Genomic DNA, 14,249 nt, shown 5'->3' on the forward strand with positions numbered 1-14,249 from the left:
GAATTGGTAGGTATTTTATAAAAAAAAATTTGGGGTTTTTCATCAAACCAAACCGTAATATAACCTATAATATATATAGAATAGTCGCAATTTTTGATGTATCATTTCACGTTCTAAATTCTAATATTTAAACCTAGTTTTTGCCTGCAACTTGGTTCGCGTGCGAGTAGATTTTGAAAAAAGATATGTAACTAGTTCTAGATGGCGTATTAAGATAAAACATACATTGCATTTTAAGAATATAACAGTGATTTAATTTTATTATTTATTTATTTTTTATTACTATATGGTCACACACAAGATATAAAAAAAATCTTAATTCAACGTATTTTTTCGCGTGTTAAAAAGACACTTCGTGAGAGAGCCTCCGTCACGATCTTGATATATCAAATTAAACACAGTCGTGTCTATAAGAATGTCGTAACTGTAATTTCAATTGTCTGTATGACGCGATGCAGTTACCTACACGGCGATGGGGACTTCGACTTGTCGAAAACAATGCGAGACGACAAGAAAGCAAGACTGCTATCGTCACACGCCTTATACGGAGACCAGCCATGCGAGACTTTGGTCTGGTCTAATGACGGGTAAAGAACGGCGTGTATATATTAAAAATAAAAATTCTAAATAAATCTTCGGTTTCACCAGTATATCTTCGGATTTACGAACGTGAAGTTACTGGGTACAGAGGAATAACATCTGAGTCCTCAGGAATGGCAACGCATGGGGGGTGTATCATGAGCGAAACAGTATACTCTGTTATGTCCATGGTACTGCTCATGTCTATGGGCGGCGGTTGTCACTTTCCATCAGGTGGACCGTCAGCTTGTTTGCCATTCTAAGTTGTATAAAAAACATGAATTGGTAGGTATTTTATAAAAAAAAATTTGGGGTTTTTCATCAAACCAAACCGTAATCTAACCTATCCTTATGTCTAAATATTATGTAACGAAACATATATCATCATATATAAATGAGAAGGTCACGTCAGTTGGACTTATATGCTCTATTATGTTATAATTTATTTGTATTACTAATAGCAGCACACAAATCACAGACATACGCAAAAAAGTGAAAATACATAGAAAAATATAACATTATTTTCCATTTCAGTACTTATTCATAATTTTTATTTAATGATAAAAAAAGATTATGGAATATTTAAGTATCATCTTTTATTCGCGTATGGGGTCAGCTAAGCTGTTGCACGTTGACCCATCGGATCTTTTGTGCTTTTCCTGCCATATACCATCATTTTATAATTTATATGTGTTAGAGATGATCCTATCATGGCGTGATGTGATTATTTTTATTATCGCATAATACATTATATCACACTACATATGATGATGACATCACTTATCAGCTATATAAGCAGAGTTTTTGCTTTTGCTGTATTTAGAAACGGATGCACCTTTAGCTATTTTAATAAAAAAAATGTAATCTGGAAAATAAATTTACAAAAATAAACATAGACTGCATACTCTGCACCACATAAATGCATGTGAAATAAGTTAACAACATCGGGTTACAAGCGTAACCGGTTTTTAATTACCGATGGGCGAGGTCACGGCCCGTGACGGGAGTATACTATCGGTCAAACGCGAGACATTACGCAGACGCTGCGCTGACCCGCTGACTCACGCGAGGCCGCAAGCGCCGCGCCGCCTGACGGCTTTCGGTCAGGTTGCGGATCTGCATAGCCGTCACGGTCATCCGATATTTATTTATTTTTAATAAATTAGTCTTTTATTGAACATAATTATCATTGTAAATAATTCAAAACTAATAGTTGTTACATTCGTTGATTTAAATAATACTGTTTTGACGTTTTGAATGTATTTCCAAAGAAGTTTATAAGGGCAAAAAATTGTAAAATGCGAAAATTGTTATAATTAGGAAGTAAGCGCGATTTAGCTGTACATGTAAGCGACTTTATTCTTGACAAAAATTAATATGAGACTAATACAGGAGTAAACCTCATAGCAAGAACAATTCTCAAAATTGTCAAAAATATCCCGTAATATACACAAAAATAAATTAGGTGAAATAAGAACTCCTTTACGAAACTTAAAAATTTTAAATACACACCTTGACCTCATCGTCACTTAAGATCCGATGCGATTATAATTAAACGTGCTCATTTCCTATTAATAATAATCTTACTAATATTATCACATAATACCACACTTTTTACCATGAAACAGCTCACCAACGACGGGGAATAGCGCGGTTATTATATACTAGTAGTATATTCAGAGATGTTTCCTTCCAAAAACGCTCAGATTATGGAATGAACTTCCTATCGATGTTTTTCCATGAGACAATAACAAGGGGTTCTTCAAAAAGGGGTAAAGATTACTTCAGGGTTGACAACGCGCGCGTAATGTTATAGCAGGCATGAACGCCTGCCAAACAATCTAAAGAAATTATTTTTTTACTATATCGTCAGCTGATTATTAAAAAAAGAAAAAGTGAGTGTGTATTATTAATAAGGTTTGAACATTAGTATTGGATAAGGTACTTGAAGACATATAAAAAGAGATCGCAGAGCATGCGTCCGCCCTTCTGGATCTGTATCAAACAAAACATTCTGGAACAAATATTTGTACAGAACGCGATAACGAAACGAAGCAGATCTTCACTGTATTCAATCCATTAATTATACCTTATGTGTTCATTAAATTTAAACAAATATCTCAATATACCTAATATTACATCTCAGGGGAAAAATAATTGCTAGTAACGTCTGCTACCAACATACTCTTTCAAGGGTGAGGGGGAGGGGGGAAGAAGGGATTGTTAGTAATGAGAACTAAAAGTCCCATTGCTATCAATATACCCTGATAGGTCAACCTCCACGTGGCCCCCTCTGGAAACCATCGTGCTGAATTTCAAGTGTATTTATCACGATGGGCTAACTGATCTGCCTTTTCAGCCTCGCCTATTATCACTCACTGGTGCACCGCCAGCGTATACTGTTAGCACAGACGAGATTACCATTCCATTATTATCCATTGAAAAAAATATCCTTTCAGGTCGACCTCCGAGTGGTTTCCCCTAGAAACCATCGTCGTAAATTCCTGTTAAATTCTTTACGATGGGCCAACTGACCCACTTTCATCCTCACCTATCATCCCCCACTGATGCCCCGTACTTTCATTGCTAGCAATATACACACGCGTATACCGATAGCACAGGTGAGATTACCATTTCATTATCATCCATTAACAAAAATTACATCTATAACTTAGTATTCTACACGAGACAGATTAGATACAATACATATTATTGGAATATCTTATAAACCATTTTTTTAAATAGAAAAGTTTCGATTTTGTATAGGATAAACTCAAAAAATATACATACATATACATAACTGAAACATTAAAAAAATTATTTAAAAAATTGAGATCACAAGAATAAAAACATAAAATTCAAAAACTAAAATCCAAAGGAAATCGTGATTAATTAATGGCCAGTGTCTACATAAATTCAAACATCAATTAACTTCAATAGAGTTTCGCAATCATATACCAACTTTTATTTACCACATCAAAGCTTTTGTTCGGAACACACTCGTTTATTCTCAGGAGTATACGGATTTAAAAAAATTAATTCAGCACAAACATCTGAGGCGACATTCCAACTTCAACAATATGTCGATTGTTTATCAAAACAAGCATCAGCATCATCAAGAAGGAGCAAATTCTCAATTCGTCTATATTTTCTATTGTATGATTATCGACAATTTCTCAAATTTTGAATTAATCTTGATTATTATTTTTGCAATCGCTAAGGTCAAATCGATTTATTTGTTTTCGTTACACATACATTTTTTTCGCGAAGACATTCTGTTAATGAATTTCTGAATGCCAAAAGAATGCTACCAAAGTAATTGTGGTTTTGGTAGCATTCTTTTGGCTACATATTTTCATAAAATTTTAGTTTTGACATTTAATATTGACATTTATTGAAATATTTACTAAATCTAGAATTATATAATGAAAATTGGTAATTGACTGGGAAATACGGGCACATCACGTGCCCGTACTAATTGTAATAATGTATAATGCTTTTAAATATTTGTACGCTGGAAACACCAGAATATGATGGGAATTTATTTACTACTGCCATCTTGTTGCACCATATTCTAACAAATTAATTAATTATTAATATAGGATACAAAGTTAATATAGGACTATCAAGATAGTAATATCAATAACCTTATTAATACCAAAGGAAGTATAAGAATTATATTAAGAACACAAAAAAAACATTCAAACGATGAGGAACAACATTCTATTGGAAACAAAAACGGAACGAAACCTTCTTTAATTTACTTCCACATATTATATAATATATTGTGAAAAATAAATATAATATGTAAAAAGCATTAAATTCGCAACAAGTGCCCACCATTTTCAATCCAAATAAACAGAATTCTAAACAAACAGCAGTGATTACACGTTAAAAAAATGTACTTCTAAAAATCGTATAAATTTGAAACTCAACCATGCAGAGTACCTTTTGTAACGAAGCAAACATCAATTTAACGCGGGAAACTGGCACATGCACTGCCAGAGTAATTAACGAAGTTGAACCGGCTCGCGCGTGATCGCTCAGTTAAGCCAGAGATAAAATAATAAATAGGTAGCTATATTTTTAAGCGACTTTGAAATGGAAAAGGTTTTTTTTTTATATCATAAAAGTGGCAAACAAGCATACAGCCCATCTGATGGTAAACGACAATTGTATATGCACGCAAAATTTGGCTTTTTTACATGCATATATGTATACTTTTTTGATTGAACAAAGAATGATTGAAATCAGGGGGTCTACCATGAAATGAAATTCCGAATTTTCGGGCTCGATTTCGTGTTTTTGTTTGTACCAAAATCGACCCTATAAATGGAGCCTAACATTTCATTTGTCATAAATCCTACCATAAAAGTAAAAAGGAACGATACTTTAGCATTTTTAATATTTCTAAACGGTATGTATCAAGTAATTTTAACATCAAATTTTTGTTTCGTTCGGATCCGAAATTTCGGAAACATTACATGGTAGGCTCTCAGTTTAGATTACTGCGACAATAAAATTAATCTTACTTTTGGAAGTCGTTGAAAATCGATTAACAAATATGACAAATTTACATAATTTATTAACACATATATAGAAAATATAAAAATTTAAAACACTAATGGAAATACGTTAAAAACTAAACAAGAGATCCACTGAAACTGAACGGTGTAACGTGATTGAAACCTAGAGCTAATTCAGGCAAATTGTCATAGTTTACTTAAATGATCCTGTTAATTTCTGTCTCTTATAAAACATAAAACATGCAGCGCGAAAGTCTAAACTTATACACTTACACATTATTACACTGAAATATTCTAGAAACGCTAGATTAATTTCACTGAGTGGTGCAGACAACGCCCGGTGGCCACAATAGTCTATTTATAGCTGCTGTAAATATCTGAGGGCACGGTCTAGGTCAAGCGGTACACTCGCGTGTTAAAAGATCAATTTATATAATGGGAATTGTGATAAAGTCATTGTCTTAGTGAGATTTATTATTTGGCTTGATTTATTTGATATTGGAGCGCGAATCTTCAGAGTTTTCGCCATTTTCTAATACTTATTACATATTCTAAGCTCTCCTATTGGTAGAATGACATGGATTTAAAGATATGTTGTTCAAATAATTGTTACTTATTTCGCATGTCACACTTTACTGTAAAAAAAAAAAAATCAATTTCATTAGTAATCGATTGATACAAGTTTTACCCCAGTGTAGATGTTTGCAGTTTTTTTTTTAATGGGTGATAATGGAATGGTAACCCCACCCGCGCTATCGGTATACACCGGCGGGGCCCCAGTGAAAAATGATAGATGAGGATGAAGCAGGCCAGTTAGCCCATCGTGACGAATTCAACAAGAATTGTTCACGATGGTTTCCAGGGGGAACCACGTGGAGTCGACCTAATAGGGCATATTGCTGGCAATGGGGCTGTCAAACTCCATTGCTAACAATCCCTTTCCCCCCCCCCCCCAGATGTTTGCAGTTTGATTATTGTTTCTGTCAATAGAAATTAATGAAAATGTAAAGAACCTAACAACTAATGTATATTGTACTACTGTACTGTATGGTTCTCGTATAGAATAGGCCTCCCCTTCTTTTCCTGTGGATGCCGGTGGATAAGAGGTGACTAAAGGAACTTAACGGCCGAGAGATGGACAGCAGCGTTCCTTTTGAAACATCACCAAAGCCTAACTGCGGTTGCCAACCCGCCTGTCAAGCGTGGAAACTACAGACAAAGCTCTCCTTATGGGGGAGGCCTATGTTCAGCAGTGGACAGTTAACGACCGATATGATGATGATTCTATTTTTTGCTTAATGTTATATAATACTAGCTTTTGCCCGCATCTTCGTTCGCGTGACTGGCGCCTATATCCATTTCCATCTTCCACCGTGTATACCAAATTTCATAGTGAATTTTTATGCCGTTAAGGTGCTATAAAGAAACAAACTCACTTTCACATACATATTTTTTTTATTTATGTGTGATAATGGAATAGTAACATTGTCTAACGCTATCAGTATGCGTTGATAAATTAAAGGCGAGGATGAAGGCATAGGTCAAAGTTATGAAGAATTCGACAAGAATTAACCACGACAATTTCCAGGGGGAACCGCGTGGAGGTCGACCTGTTAGGGTATATTGCTAGCAATGTCTGTTAGAACCCATTACTAACAAATCCTTCTTCCCATATATAATATTATGAAAGATTGTATAAAAAAATCTATACATGTTTATTTTTCAAATACTAAATTATTTTTATATAAATTCAAACAAAACAGGACAAAAAATTCGACTGTTACCCTTCGTTTATAAAATTCTAAATTTACAAGATCAGAATTTTGGATATATACAAACTAACAAAGAATAAAACTCCGTTCATAAAGGTTGCCAATCTATCGTAAATTTATGGAAACATAAAACATCACAGTTCAAGACAGTCAGAGATAAAAGCATTTGTGAAATTAATCTCCATCTTCGGCCGGGGAAATGATTCGTCCATTTCCATCAATCAAACGAAAACACGAGCTTATATATACACAATATATAATACAACAGTTCCCCATGAATTATTGATTTCATTTTTATATAATTTTCAACTGCCTTCAAAATGAGGATTTATTTATTTTTATTTATTTATTCAAAGCACAAAATAACAATGTACATAATAATATTACAAAAATTATAAAGTAAAATTACAATTCATTTACAGTCAATACTATTAATTTTTTTTCCACTTCGTAAGTTTACATAATAAATTCAGTTATACAAATGTAAACGTTTAAATAAAAGCTTACAGGTTAAAAAAAATATATATCAATTGATTATTTCACACTTATTTTTTGTTTTTTTTTTTTTGGTTCTCAATTCGGATGTATTTTGTTTATATTCGTTACCTTTTAATCTCTCTGTCCCATTCGTGTTTCTACCGTGAAGCAGTTGTGTTTGCATGGCTGTGTTTCGGTTTGAAGGGTGAGATATGGCGTGAATTTACTGGGTTCAGCGAAACAGTATACTCTGTTATGTCCATGGTACTGCTCATGTTTATAGACGACGGTTACCACTTTCCATCAGGTGGGCCGTCAACTCGTTTGCCGTTTGTATTTTGTTATATATATAATTAAAAACAAAGGACAAAATGTTATTAGCCATAAAAATAAAAAATGAAAAATGAAATTCGGCGTCTCATGAATACCTCGATTGTGAAGCGAAACGAAATAGCAAGCAATTAGTTTCATGGAATTTGTTATATCAATAGTTACTATTGAACAAACTAGGGCACCGAGACAGGTGCAGCGTTGCACAAACGATCCATTATCACAGCCCGTCCGGCAAACAGACGCACAGATAGTGTCTCAGTTTGTACTAATTGCTCTTTCTGCATAGTAATTTGAATTGATAACACTAGTCGTCAAGATTTCTACCCGTAATCGCAGTTTCCCGAGTCCGACAGGAGAAACGAGAAATGGAGATTTTTAAATGAACGAGAATATTTAAATAAAGAATGCATAATTTTTTTATTGCAATAATAACGTTTTGCTCGCTACTACGTACACGTGGGTTTCAGAGGTAGGAATTTTAATGAAAGAAATGACTTCTAGATTTTTTTTTATACAACTTAGAATGGCAAACAAGCTGACGGCCCACCTGATGGAAAGTGGTAACCGTCGCCTATAGACATGAGCAGTACCATGGACATAGCAGAGTATACTGTTTCGCCCATGATACCCCCCATGCGTTGCCATTCCTGAGGACTCAGGTGTTATTCCTCTGTACCCAGTAAATTCACGCCATATCCCACCCTTCAAACCGAAACATAGCCATGCAAACACAACTGCTTCACGGTTGAAACATGAATGGATGACGTATCTGCTCGTACACGCCTATTGAGTTTTATATTAATTTGTGCCTATTGAGTTGTACTCGTATGTTCAGCAGCGGACAGTTAATAGCTGAAATAATAATAATAGTAAGATTGCATAATATATCGCAATCTCACCTGATAACAAGGTCGTATGTGGAGCCTTGCGAGTCTATGGACAATAAATTAACTATAGATTTATAGTCATAAAGGAGAAATTTTAATCACAAGGATGCAAATGCCAATGCAATAACTGGTATAATTTGGTAGCTTCTTATATCAAATCACAAAATATTAGGACAATATACCACCTCTCATTCGATTAACCGCCATTAAGTTCAATTTAAAAAAAAATCCTGAGTGTAAAGCAGAAATTAGGAGCACCATCAATTTACGTTTCCATTCCATTTACCTGCTGGATGAAATGTCGCCAATCAAATTATTGATAATTTTATTTTATTATTCGCTTTTAGACACAATAGAATATCATGGATGTACTCTATTGAAGGCAAAGCAATAAATTGAGTTGTGACCATTTTGTATTACTATGGCATACGCAAGAAAAGAAAAATTGTATTACTTCTTTTATGTATTTTCCTGTTATTTGTATATGTATTCGTATATTTTGTATATATTTATCTATGTATGTTGTTGTTTGTGCGCAAATATGTATATTTTTATATAGATATCTATCTAAATTATTTCTCAGAAGTTAGGCTTAAGAAAGTGGTAGGACATGCCATGTGCGATGACATTTACCACATTCATAATTCAGTTGGATATTCCCAGAAGTATGTAAAAATATATTAAAATTCTCTCCTTTCTGTATTCGTTTATTGAAAAAGAAAAATAATCGTTCCTTTAATTTCTAGGAAGCTTCGCAATGTAATTTAAAAGAATCAAAGGAATGGAGTGGAGCGAAATTGAATAATCGGAGTGGGGTACATTTTGACTTGCAATAATTTAAAATTTTACCCAAAAAATTAAACATGACAATTTGTAGGTAACACAACATGTTTATTTTTTTCAATGAATGATAATGTATGGTAACCCCCCGCCTGCGCTAACGGTATACGCTGGCGAAGTACCAGTGAGGGAGAATAAATAAGTTACAGTTAGCCCATCGTGATGGAATTAACTACGACCTCTACGTGATCCCCCCTGGAAACCATTGTGGATTTTCAGGGGAGACCACATGGAGGTCGACCTAATAGTAACCTAACAGTTCCTAGCGTAATAATAGAGAATAGAAGAGGCAAAATGCTGCGCCACAATATACGACATGACGATTTTTTTAAGAACATAGTAGAAGGAAAGATAGGCGGAGGAAGAGGAAGACCGAAGAATAACTACATGAGACAGATAAAGGAAACACTAGGCGTCATGTCGTATAGGGAGGTCAAGGATATGGCCTGGGATAGAGCTGGCTGGAAGAAGATGCATGAATTAGTTGCACCGACAAGAGGAAACTCTTAAATGAAAAGAAGAAGTACCTAGCGTATTACTAACAATCCTTTCCCCCAACACAACATGTTAAAACCAGCAATAATATGGTTAAATAGATAAATAACTTACAAAACACGAGACTATTTAAAATCCAGCTGTATCTATTTTGGCCATCGTCCAAAATTATTATTGCTGTAGCATAGAGATAATATTTTGGCACACCCCCGTATTTGCATCGCTAAGCGGCCAATATATTAAAATGTCGTTTTGCCGCTGTAAAAATTAATCTAGCTTGTATTCCGACCAAATAGAGATGTTGATTGAGCAGCTTTGTTTTCCGAATCGGCACTAGCTATTTGGGTAAGTTTGCCAAACCCGTAGAATGGCTACTGCAGCTGGCATATGACATATTATATTTCTAACAGTTATATCAAGTATTAGCTACCCGCCCCGGGTTCGCACAAGTAGATAAATAAATATAACAATATAATAGGTAAATTAGAACTTCCTTTGGACAAACGTAATTTAAGGTTTTATAATTTACAGGGTACAGAGAGATAACATCTGAGTCCTCAGGAATGGCAACGCATGGGGGGTATCATGGGCGAAACAGTATACTTTGTTATGTCCATGGTACTGCTCGTGTCTATGGGCGACGGTTTCCGTTTTTCATCAGGTGGGCCGTCAGCTTGTTTGCCATTCTAAGTTGTTTAAAAAAAAAAGGTTGTTTTCCATAAAAATTCAATATGGCAAAACCAGTTAGGTATATTTTTTTTTATTTAAAAACTAAACTACTGGACGGCTTTTGATAAAATTTGTATGATTCCTGTTCATAAGTAAATCTTTCAAATAAAATAGAAATCGATTTACAACTGACGGAGTTATGAAGTAACAAATATAAAAAATACAATCAAATTAAGAACTTAATTTTTAAAGTCGGTTGAAAGGTTAACAATAATAGTTGTAAGGCTGTTCGCTCACACCGTGGCATTTTTCTTATTTTTAAACATTTATACATACATAGTCGTCGTAACTTCTATACGAATTGTCCACTTCGAATAATTTAAAAAGGAATTTACATGTACAGAATGAAACTTCATTATAAAAAAATATTTAGTTGGATATCAGGCAATTCAATTTAAATTTATCTTATCTTACAAACAAATTTTTTTTTTTTATACAACTTAGAATGGCAAACAAGCTGACGGTCCACCTGATGGAAAGTGGTAACCGTCGCCTATAGACATGAGCAGTACCATGGACATAACAGAGTATACTATTTCGCCCATGATACCCCCCATGCGTTGCCATTCCTGAGGACTGAGGAGAACAAATAAACATACAAATAATCAAATCTTTTTACAATATTAGTTTAGATAATTTATTTGTTTTGGCAGCATCGCTTTGTTGGAAGTGTATCTTGTATGAGAAATTATAACCGTATGTGTGATACTTGAATAAATTCCAATAATTTGATTCCGCATTCTAGCAGCTTTACGCGCAGAAGCTCTGTTTCTAATCAGCTTGTATACTTCGGTTCGTATTTTTAAATGGGGAATAAATCCTCGCCGTAAGAGTAATAGTACTATTTCTCAAATCAAATCGATGTTTATAAGCATTTTAAAATCGTATTTGCTAGAATATTATTTAAACAGTAAAGAATTGACAGATGCTCTTATCGAGTGCTTCTACAAGCTTTTATTTTGCTTCAACTTTATTTTCGTTTAAATTAACATAGAAAAATATAAGGGCATTGGTTTGATAACGGAGCCAGCATTCCTATGATCACATGTAGTGACCACCTTAATATGATATTTACTATATTCCATCCTTAAAGGCCGGCAACACACTTGCAATTTCTCTAATGTTACAGGTGCTTATGAATCATGGTAAACAGTTGCCATCAGGTGAGCCGCTAGATCCTTTGCTATGTTATAAAATAGTCCCCGTCACGTTTGGATATGGGTTATTAGATTTGGATTTACAATTTATTGATTGACAGAGGGATCATGGAGTTTAAAGGCTGAAATTAATAATAGTCGACTTATTTTCTCTTCACAGTGAAATACAATGGCATATGTTTATATTAATTTAATTATAAATATAATTATGAGAAACTGATGCCTTAAATAGGTATAAAAACGGTAAGGTATAAGGTAAGATTGGTATTACAGGTATTTAATATGTATTGAATGCTAAAGACCTCAGTCCTTACACATGTACTTATATTTCTATTTAACTCGATTTATCTAGACCTTTCTCGATACTTGCAAACCACCATTACAACACTATGTTTCGTTATCCTTATATTTTATTATAATAAAATTGTAACTACATGATGTCTGAACATGGGAGATATTTAAAAAAAAAAAGAAAATGAAGAGTCTAAGTAAGAGTAATAGAGATCAAATCAATATGTTTTAGAAATTTTGTCTGTATGTATGTTTGTTTCGGTATCACGAAAAACCACTGAATCAAATTTAACTCTGTTTTCGTAGACAGACAAGAGACTGACTCTTGAAGGTTAAACTTAAAATCTGGTGTATGTTTTATTTGAATACGCCATCTAGTGGTCTTTTTCGTTATTTTTCCTACTTTAAAATCTACGGATACAGGCAAAAAGCATTTCTGATATGAAAATGAAAAACTTTCAGAAAAGACTTTAATATATGATAATATTTCACTCACTGCTTTTCCATTATCATTGATTCCCAAAAAGAGTATCTATGTTTTTAGTTCTTCTTTAATTTCATTTAAATTCATTTATGTTTATATTTGTGTCATGTACACGATACTCGTATTCTGACCAATTCTGATGCGATTTTAATAATTCTTTTACAGTCATCACGAATTGATTTCGAAACTAGTCGAGCTGTTAATATGATTTCCAATCGGAAGCGATGTCACGACTGAATCGGTAGTTTTTTTTTATGGAACAAAACTCTAGGTACCTGTTGTATAGTCAATTTCTTTGAAATTACTTTTTTTTTGCGTTTTTATTTATTTTTTTCTTTTGGTACCGGTCTGCGTGTCAACGGAGTCACGAATGTGTGCGTGTTAAAGTGATATAAGTCACGTAATGTCGATTCAGTACTAATTGTAATTACTCTAAGTGCTTTTGGAAAGATTTAATATATTTTAATTTAATAAAGTTTCGTTCCGGCAAAAAAAATCGTCAACTCCGAAGTCTATTTGGTAATTATGGTATTATTATAGAAACGTAGAAAATTGGTCCATCCAAAGGTTGTCTTGGAAGAGATCGCTCTTAGCGATAAGGCCGCTCATTGTTTTTTTTTTTACAACACAGGGGGCAAACGAGCGTCTCACCTGATAGTAAGTGACTACCGCCGCCCATGGTCACCCACAACACCTACGGCATTGCAGGTGTGCTGACGGCCTTTTAAAAAGGAATATGCTCTTTTCTTGAAGGTTATGTTGTCGTATCGGTTCGGAAACACTGCTGCTGGAAGTTGATTCCAAAGAGTGGTTGTGCGTGGGAGAAATTTTTTGTAATTGTAATATTTTCTTGTAATTGTTATAATAAGTTTATAATAAGTATTTATATTTATAATAGTATTTATAATAAGTTTACTGTTGTAATATTATTTAGGACACAATAAACAGTATCTATCTATATATTTATTTGCAAATTTGACAAATGTAATAGAAATAAGTACACAAAAGAAAAATTATTAACATAACACCCAAAATTGTTGATTGGGCAGTTTATTATATGTATATTTAAGTTTTATAAATAAACAAGCTTTTTGATGACAAAAAGCAAGTCTCAAATGTTTTAAACGGTCTTGCTTAGATAACTTTCTTAACCTCTTCTTGTTTTTTTGCAGTAGGTAAAAACTTACCACCGATTTCATTCGCAAGTAAAAATAGGTACCTGGAATAAAAAAAAAAAAAGAATAATTGTTATTTTCAATATTTTACAACATATAATATTTAACGCAATATTATCGACAAATGTAACAAATAAACTTCAAATAAATTAGTACTTCATCACCACACGGAGACCTGTCTGTAATTTCATTACCATATCCGCACCATTCAAACCGAAACACAGTCATACAAACATAACTGCGTCACGGTAGAAAAGTCGATTGCTTGGGTACCTCTGTCCCATTCGTGTTTCTACCGTGAAGCAGTTGTGTTTGCATGGCTGTGTTTCGGTTTGAAGGGTGAGATATGGCGTGAATTTACAGGGTACAGAGGAATAACACCTGAGTCCTCAGGAATGGCAACGCATGGGGAGTATCATGGGCGAAACAGTATACTCCTCTGTTATGTCCATGGTACTGCTCGTGTCTATAGGCGACGGTTACCACTTTCCATCAGGTGGGCCG

The 14,249-nt window shown here is 33.9% G+C and overlaps 1 protein-coding gene and 1 long non-coding RNA gene across 5 annotated transcripts in view; both read right to left on the reverse strand.

Annotated features, from left to right (window-relative positions):
* Positions 1-14,249, reverse strand: part of LOC113519884 (phosphofurin acidic cluster sorting protein 1) — a 189,622-nt gene that overhangs the window by 66,674 nt on the left and 108,699 nt on the right. The gene's annotated exons all lie outside the window — the stretch shown is intronic.
* LOC128201962 (uncharacterized) overlaps positions 10,498-14,249 on the reverse strand; it is a 95,853-nt gene continuing 92,101 nt past the window's right edge. Inside the window, exon 6 of the long non-coding RNA XR_008253532.1 lies at positions 10,498-13,789. This is a non-coding gene — a long non-coding RNA (uncharacterized LOC128201962). The remainder of the gene's footprint in view (positions 13,790-14,249) is intronic.

The sequence above is a fragment of the Galleria mellonella genome, unplaced genomic scaffold, assembly GCF_026898425.1.
Source record: "Galleria mellonella isolate WM207_F2 unplaced genomic scaffold, CSIRO_AGI_GalMel_v1 utg65, whole genome shotgun sequence".
NCBI lineage: Eukaryota > Metazoa > Arthropoda > Insecta > Lepidoptera > Pyralidae > Galleria > Galleria mellonella.